This window comes from Emys orbicularis, chromosome 14 (genome assembly GCF_028017835.1).
Source record: "Emys orbicularis isolate rEmyOrb1 chromosome 14, rEmyOrb1.hap1, whole genome shotgun sequence".
Classification (NCBI taxonomy): domain Eukaryota; kingdom Metazoa; phylum Chordata; order Testudines; family Emydidae; genus Emys; species Emys orbicularis.
In genome coordinates, this window is record NC_088696.1 from 41,414,479 (window position 1) to 41,420,478 (window position 6,000).

At 62.8% G+C, this 6,000-nt stretch overlaps 1 pseudogene; it reads right to left on the reverse strand.

The window, feature by feature from the left end:
* Positions 1-1,750: 1,750 nt before the first annotated feature.
* LOC135889081 (U4 spliceosomal RNA) lies at positions 1,751-1,904 on the reverse strand (annotated as a pseudogene).
* Positions 1,905-6,000: the final 4,096 nt, after the last annotated feature.

Consider the following 6,000-nt stretch of genomic DNA (forward strand, 5'->3'; position numbering starts at 1 on the left):
CAGTCTCCCTTCCAAAACCAACCCCACCCCCCTTCACTGCCCCTGCTGCCTGAAGGCAGGGCCTGCTACGTGCCAGCCATGGGCACCAAAGCTTGATTTTGTCCCCTGCAGAGAAGCTGCTAACTGTGCTGCCGCTGCACTGCGAGTGACTCCCTGTAAGGGCAGGTGTCCCCAGCGTCCTAGCGCACCACACAGCCAGCCGAGGGGAGGGGAGAGGTGGGCACGTTAACGCACTAAACAGCAGCCGCCGAGCTGCTGGGGGAACTAGCAGCAGCAGCTGAATAGCCTGGATCCGGTACTTTGCAATGGCAATGAGGGACCACGGGATGACTAAAAATCAGGGCCGGATGTGGGATGTCCTGCACACTTCGAGCCAGGAGAAAGGTGGGCCCCGCACACATCTGCTGCACCCATGGGAGTGGCCAGCCCCCAGGCTTCAGAAATGATCAACCTGCCCCCAAATCATTAGCTTGTCTTAAAATGCAGGAGGTTTTAACAAATAAAAAGTTGGATCTTTTTCTTTACTTTCTCGTCTCTGAGCCTGAGGTCACATGTGTGTCATGTTTTCAAGCTTTTAGCTGTAATCACAAAGGCTAAACGTGTTTTTTGGTTTTTAGTTTCTGCTGTTTTTTTTTTTATTTAAAGAAGCTGAGAGTCTCATGTAATCACATGATACCAGGAGCTGGGGCTTTCTGAAACATACCAACTATCACAAGATTCACTATAGTTTTAACAACACTGTAGAAAGGGCATTTCTACATCCTTTCCGTGCACTTTCTGGAGGAGGGGGAGTAATTCCTGTGCATAGTCATTACTAACTGCTAATGTAGCCCTGATATGTCTACACTGGAACTGGAGGTGTAATTTCCAGTTCAGGTGGCCATACCTGTACTCGCTGTGATCGAGGTAGCGCAATCAAAATAGAAGTGTAGCCATGGCTACAGGGGTGGTGGGTCAGGAAAACCACGCCACTTACAATCCCATTTGAAACCTTAGGTATGTACTTGGGCTGGCTCACCTCTCCTGCCACCCATGCAGCTGGGGCACTGAGATGGGGAGGTGGGTGGGTGGGGGTTGAGATGGTGTGTGTGAGCGGTGGTGAGGCAGGGTGGGAGGGGAACATCAAGGAGGTTGCTGAAGAGGAGGGTGTATGTGGGGGGCACAGAGGTAGTGTGTGGGGGGTGCTGAGGCAGGTTCTATGGAGGGGTGCTGAGGCAGAATATGGGGCACAGAGGTGGGGTGTGAGTGGGGGAGGTTGAGGCAGGGTGTATGAAGTGTGATGGGGTCCCTGCGGTGCAACCTGGACCATGGGACCGTGGAGTCCTCCAAACCCACCAACTCGGGCTGCCCCTCCCTGTGATACTCATGTCAAGCTAGGAGCCTCTGATAGGCACTGCCCTGACACAGCCATCTAGAGGCAGGGACACATCTGAGTTACATGAATGATCTCCCAGACACTCACGAATGATACATCAATGGGGAGGCTTCAGCCAATTCCCCCCAGTTCTCCAGTCTCACACCCCAGAACTCTACCATCTTGTACTGCCCAGAACTCTGACCAGTGTAAGCTCAATACCAAGTTTGCCACTCCCCCAGTGTGGAATGGACACACACCAGCCCTTGTAGTCTGAGCTGAGATTCCCCACGCACTTCAACCTAAACACACTGTTGTAGGTAAAATATAAAAGATTTTTTAACTACAGACAAATTTTAAGTGATTATAAGTAGCAGGCCTAAAGATCAAAGTCCGTTACCGAAGAAATATAAATAAATTTGAGGTCTGAATTCTAACTTAAACAGACTAAGCAAGATTTGAATCAAGCACTCTCTCACCCTAACAGATTTCAACTAGCAATAATCACGCCTCGGATTAACCTCATCGGCTATGATACTATGGCTATGATACCGCCACCTTAATACACAGCCAAGTCCCCCCCTTCCAGACTGGGACCAAACTTACCCAGTCTGAAGTCTTTGTCTTCCAGATGTCCCTCCAGCTGTTGAGATTGGGGCGGGGGGGGGGGGGGAGTGATCTCCTGCTAGAAAGATCCTTGTAACCTGGATTAGTCCGCCCCCATGGGGAGTCTCTAGGATAGGGGATTGGGTGTTGATGAGCCATTAACCCCTGTCTGGCCAGTGATGGCTAGGCCTTGATTGCAACTGAGAGCCCTATTTCAGTAACACACATAGCAATACTTAATAACTTCACATACAGTGATAGCACACACAATCTAACAGGCTATCATGTTCAGTGGATCAAGACTTTACAAATTATACCTCACATGATACACTTTGTACAAAACATATAATGATATGACAGTGGTGAATATGGGGGTTCCAGGGTGCTGCTTTGAGGTACAGTGCCACAATGGGTCGGTGGTGAGGTGGGCTCTGAGGGAGGGCACAGAGGTGGGGTGTCGGGGGGGGTGAGGCAGGTTGTACCTGGGGTGCTGAGGCTGAGTGGGGGGAGCGGCACAGAGGCAGTATGTGTTTGTGGGATGGGATGCTGAAGCGGGGTGCATTGAGGTGGAATGTGTAGGTAGGGATACTGAGGCTGGGTGGGGGGAGGCTGTGGGGGGGGCTCTGAGATGGGAGGTGTGGGAGCTGAGGTGGGAAGTGTGTATGAGGGAGGTGATGAGGTGGGGTGTGGGGGGGGGGTGCTGAGGTAGTGGGGAGTGGAGGAGGCAGTGTGTGTTTGTGGGGGGGGGCTCAGAGGTGGGGTGTATGTGGGGTGGGATGCTGAGGGTGTGTGTGTGTGTGTTGAGGTGGGATGTGTAGGTGGGGACACTGAGGCTGGGTGTGGGGGAGGGGAGAGGCCATGGGTGGGGGGGGCTCAGGTGGGAAGTGTGTATGGGGGGGGCTGAGGTGGGGTGTATGGAGATGGTGTTGAAGTTGTGGGGAGTGGAGGAGGCACTGAGGCAGTGTGTGTACAGGTTGAGGCAGGGTGTGTTGGGGGGGTGCCGAAGTGGGGCCTATGGGGGGCACGGAGGTGGTGTGTGTGTGAGGGAGGAGCTGATGGGCAGGGGAATAGAGGGGGCACTGAGGTTGTGTGTGCGGAGGCAGGGTATGGGGGGGCAGTGCTCAGGCAAGGTGTGTGGGGTATGTTGGCGCTGTGGCAGAGTGTGGTGGCGGTGTGTGAGAGGCGCTGAGGTGGGGTGTGTGTGTGTTGGGGGTGCTGTGGGAGGGCATTGAGGTGGGGTGGGGGTGAGGGAGATGCTGGGGTGGTGAGGTGGATATGGGGGTGGTGGTCAGGCAGGGTGTAAGGGGGATGCTGAGGTGGTGTGGGGGGAGAAGAAACTGAGGGTGTGTGGGGGGTGGGCAGAGGGTGCTGAGGCGCGGTGTATGGGGGGGTGAGGCAGGGTGTGTGTTGATGGCAGTGAGGTGGGTGTTTGTATGGGGGTAGTCCCTGTTGTCAGCAACAGGCAGGGCAGAGATGGGCTCAGGGCACGGTCCCTCGTGTCATTGCCAGGTGGGGAAGGGCGGGGGTGTGTGTGTCCTGGGGTCGGCCCTGGGCGGGGAAGGGCAGGGGTGGGAGTGGGGTGCAGCCCCTGAGGTCGGTGCCAGGCGGGGAAGGGCAGGGGCAGGAGTGTGGGGGGCGGCATCTGGGGTTGGTGCTGGGTGGGGATGGGCAGGTTGGGGGGTGCAAACTCTGGGGTCGGTGCTGGGCGGGGGCAGGTGGCGTGGTCCCTGGGGTCAGTGCCAGGAAGGGAAAGGGCAGGGGTGGGAATGGGGGGGTTGGTGCCGGGTGGGGGTGGGTGGCGTGGTCCCTGGGGTCGATGTCAGAAAGGGAAGGGCAGGGGCAGGAGTGGGAGGGTCGATGCCAGGCGGGGATGGGTGGCACGGTCCCTGGGGTTAGTGCCAGGAAGGGAAAGGGAAGGGAAGAGCAGGGGTGCGAATGGGGGGGGGGTCGGTGCCAGGTGGGGTCAGTGCCAGGCGGGGGCAGGTGGCGTGGTCCCTGGGGTTGGTGCTGGGCGGGGGCGGGGGGCGCGGTCCCTGGGGTCAGTGCCGGGAAGGGAAGGGCAGGGGTGGGAATGGGGGGGGTCGGTGCCAGGCGGGGGTGGGTGGCATGGTCCCTGGGGTCGGTGCCAGGAAGGGAAAGGGCAGGGGTGGGAATGGGGGGGGTCGGTGCCGGGCGGGGGGTGGGTGGCACGGTCCCTGGGGTTGGTGCCAGGAAGGGAAAGGGAAGGGAAGAGCAGGGGTGGGAATGGCGGGGGGGGTCGATGCCGGGTGGGGTCGGTGCCAGGCGGGGGCGGGTGGCGCAGTCCCTGGGGTCGGTGCTGGGCGGGGGCGGGTGGCGCGGTCCTTGGGGTCAGTGCCGGGAAGGGAAGGGAAGGGCAGGGGTGGGAATGGGGGGGTCGGTGCCGGGCGGGGGCGGGTGGTGCGGTCCCTGGGGTCGGTGCCAGGAAGGGAAAGGGCAGGGGTGGGAATGGGGGGGGTCGGTGCCGGGCGGGGGTGGGTGGCACGGTCCCTGGGGTCGGTGCCAGGAAGGGAAAGGGAAGGGAAGAGCAGGGGTGGGAATGGCGGGGGGGGTCGATGCCGGGTGGGGTCGGTGCCAGGCGGGGGCGGGTGGCGCAGTCCCTGGGGTCGGTGCCGGGCGGGGGCGGGTGGTGCGGTCCCTGGGGTCGGTGCCAGGAAGGGAAAGGGCAGGGGTGGGAATGGGGGGGGTCGGTGCCAGGCGGGGGTGGGTGGCACGGTCCCTGGGGTCGGTGCCAGGAAGGGAAAGGGCAGGGGTGGGAATGGGGGGGGTCGGTGCCGGGCGGGGGTGGGTGGCACGGTCCCTGGGGTCGGTGCCAGGAAGGGAAAGGGAAGGGAAGAGCAGGGGTGGGAATGGCGGGGGGGGTCGATGCCGGGTGGGGTCGGTGCCAGGCGGGGGCGGGTGGCGCAGTCCCTGGGGTCGGTGCCGGGCGGGGGCGGGTGGTGCGGTCCCTGGGGTCGGTGCCAGGAAGGGAAAGGGAAGGGAAGAGCAGGGGTGGGAATGGGGGGGTCGGTGCGGGGCGGGTGGCATGGTCCCTGGGGTCGGTGCTGGGCGGGGGCGGGGACGCGGTCCCTGGGGTCAGCGCCGTGCACTGGTGGGTGGTGCCCGGCAAGGGCTTGGGAGGCTGCAAGTCCTGGCTGTGGGCTGTGCTGCGGGGTCACTGTGCTCTGTGCAGAGCAGGGCAAGAGGCTGCGCTGGTGCCAGCCTGTGGATCTGGCCCTGGTCCCTCACTCTTTTATTGTGGGTCCTACTGTAACCCGCCCGCGGGCTCCCCCTGCTGCTGCTGCTGGCGGCCTAGCACAGGGGCTGTGAAATTTGACGCGGCTCCTTTAAGGCTTGGAAGAGGCCCTCCTTTCCGCGCATGCGCACGCACTGCCGGGGTGGGCAGAGTGTCTCCCGCGGAGCCTGGCCGGCGCGCGCTGCATCGTGCTGCCAGAGGGGCCGCGCCCAGGACTCCCCCCAGCGCCGCGGGAGCGCGCCCCCTCCTTCTTCTCTGCCTCGCGGGAGCGCGCGCCCCGCCCCGCCTTCCCGCCCCGCCAGGAGGATGCGCCCAGGGGCGAGACGGGGCCGCTGCGCTTCGCTGGCCCCAGCCCGGAGCCAGGTGCCGCCTCCGGCCCGCAGGTGAGAGACGCGCCCGGCGGGGCGTGGGGCTGGGGGCGTTAGGGGAGGAGCCAGGGGGTGCTGTGGGGGGGCGTGTGGAGCTGGGAGTGCTGTGGGGGTGCCGAGCTGGGGAGGGGGAGTGTGGAGCGGGGGGGTGCCGAGCTGGGGAGGGGGAGTGTGGAGCGGGGGGGTGCCGAGCTGGGGAGGGGGAGTGTGGAGCGGGGGGGTGCCGAGCTGGGGAGGGGGAGTGTGGAGCTGGGGGGGGTGCCGCGCTGGGGAGGGGGAGTGTGGAGCTGGGGGGGGTGCCGCGCTGGGGAGGGGGAGTGTGGAGCTGGGGGGGGTGCCGCGCTGGGGAGGGGGAGTGTGGAGCTGGGGGGGGTGCCGCGCTGGGGAGGGGGAGTGTGGAGCTGGGGGGGGTGCCGAGC